We start from the raw sequence: 2,153 nt of genomic DNA on the forward strand, positions 1-2,153 counted from the left end.
ATCCAACATCTGCAGCATCCAACATCTGCAGCATCCAACATCTGCAGGGTTCTTGTAGGAGCGTTCATGTAAATAATGTCACCGTAATCAATGGAGGGAAGGAAAGTCACAGATACAAGGTGTTTCCTAACATTCAGGGTTAGACAGGATCTGTTTCTGAAAAAGAAACCCAGTTTAACTTCCAGTTTCTTTACCAAGTTTTCCACATGGAGCTTAAAAGAAAGATGTGAGTCGACCAAGATACCCAAATATTTATAGGAATCTACAAACTCAATGGGGACACCGTTTGAGGATAAAATCAGAGGAAGAACTGCTGGGACCGACTTCCTGTTTGAAAAAAGCATCCCTTTGGTTTTATCTGAGTTTAGGACAAGTTTGAGGTGGAACAAATCAGTCTGGATGTTGTTGAATGCAGATTTCAAAAGCTGGAAAGCCTTGGCAACTGTTTTAGCTCGACAATAAACAACTGTGTCATCAGCATAGAAATGTATGGATGCATCAGGGATGCTCTGACCTACATTACTTATGTTTATTGTAAAGAGGGTGGGTCCTAAGACTGAGCCTTGTGGTACACCATTGTTGACTGTTAGATAACTGGAGGAAGTACCATTATGTTGAACACATTGCCTCCAGTGGTGTGATCTGAGAAACCAGTTTCTGAGAGTTTATGACACAAGATGTTCTGATCCACAGAGTCAGAATCTTTAGACAGGTCTAAGAAAAGTGCAGCACAATAATCCTTAGCATCCAGTGCTTCAACAACGTCATTAAGAACCTTCAGTGAAGCAGTGGTTGTGCTGTGTTGTTTCCTGAAACCAGATTGATGTGGAGGTAAGATGTTAAATGAGTCCAGGTCATTTTTGATTTGAGAGTTTATCAGTTTTTCTACAACCTTGGCTAAAATGCAGAGTTTAGAGATTGGTCCATAGTTGTTCAGTGAGGGGGGGTCACTTCCCTTCAGCAAAGAAGAACAAAGGCTGTTTTCAAGAGTCTGGATGGAGTTTTGTCTCATGGAGAGATTGAAGATGTGGGTCACAGGGACTGTGATGATATGAGCAGCCAGCCTTAAGAAATAAGGTGGAAGTTCATCTGGACCTGCAGATTTTTTAGGATCAAGATCTTTTAACAGTTTATTGACCTCACTGACTGAGAATGGAGAAAAAGAGAAGGTGTGATTAACTGAGGATTGACTTGTAGGAGGGATTTGATTTGTAGAAGTTTGGTTATTAAGTGAAGTGGCTGATCTTCCATTAGTAACTGTGTCAAATAAAGAACCAGAAGCAACAAAATGTTTGTTGAAACAGTTCAGGATCTCGTGCTGATTTGACACAGGAGCAGAGTTAATGAGAAGTTGTGATGGGAGGTCAGATGATTGGGGGGTGCCTGAGAGAGATTTGATGGTTTTCCAGAATCTGTTGGGGTCATTTAGATTTTTGGAGGTCTGAGATAAGAAGTTACATTTTGCAGCTTTGATGGAAGTTGTATATTTTATTCCTCATCTGTTGAAAACTCAACCAATCAGAGTCTGAGCCAGATTTTTCTCTAAAGACCAGAGATGATCTCTCCTGTGCAGGAGGTCAGCTAGCTCTGGAGTAAACCAGGGGCTGTCTCATCCCTTTATTCTTAACTGACGAAAAGGAAAAGTTTTAAATTTGATTCATGTTTTTATTTGAACAGTTTTTGTTCAGGGCTGTTAAAATTAAGAAACGAAGCTCAAATATCAAAACTAATGTTAAAAGGTACCAGAACTAAACAACAGGATGATTTGAAACAGTCTTGTTTGTGTTTGACATAATTACTGCACAAATTTAAACCCTCCTATATTTTAAATTATTTAAATTCAGAAAAATAATTTATCTTTGTTCACAGTTCAAAGAAGAACCAGTGGAACGTGCAGAGCCTCCGGAGTGAGGACGGTTCAACGATTTAGTTCAAAATAAAGATAAATTAGAAAGCTTCAGGGTGGCACAGTGGCTCAGTGGGTAGAGCTGTCACCTTTCAGCAAGAAGGTTGTCGGATCAGATCCCGGTTTCTGGGTGGAGTTTGCATGTTCTCTCCGTGCTGCGTGGGTTTCCTCCCACAGACCAAAAACATGCGTTAGACTGATGGTGACTCTGAATTGTCTCTGTGTCCCTGTGATGGACTGAGACCTG

The 2,153-nt window shown here is 40.5% G+C and overlaps 1 protein-coding gene across 1 annotated transcript in view; it reads right to left on the reverse strand.

Moving 5' to 3' along the window:
• Nucleotides 1-2,153, reverse strand: part of chek2 (checkpoint kinase 2) — a 15,021-nt gene that overhangs the window by 9,402 nt on the left and 3,466 nt on the right. The window lies entirely within an intron of this gene.

The sequence above is a fragment of the Nematolebias whitei genome, chromosome 8 (assembly GCF_014905685.2).
Source record: "Nematolebias whitei isolate Nwh7 chromosome 8, NemWhi1, whole genome shotgun sequence".
Classification (NCBI taxonomy): Eukaryota; Metazoa; Chordata; class Actinopteri; order Cyprinodontiformes; family Rivulidae; genus Nematolebias; species Nematolebias whitei.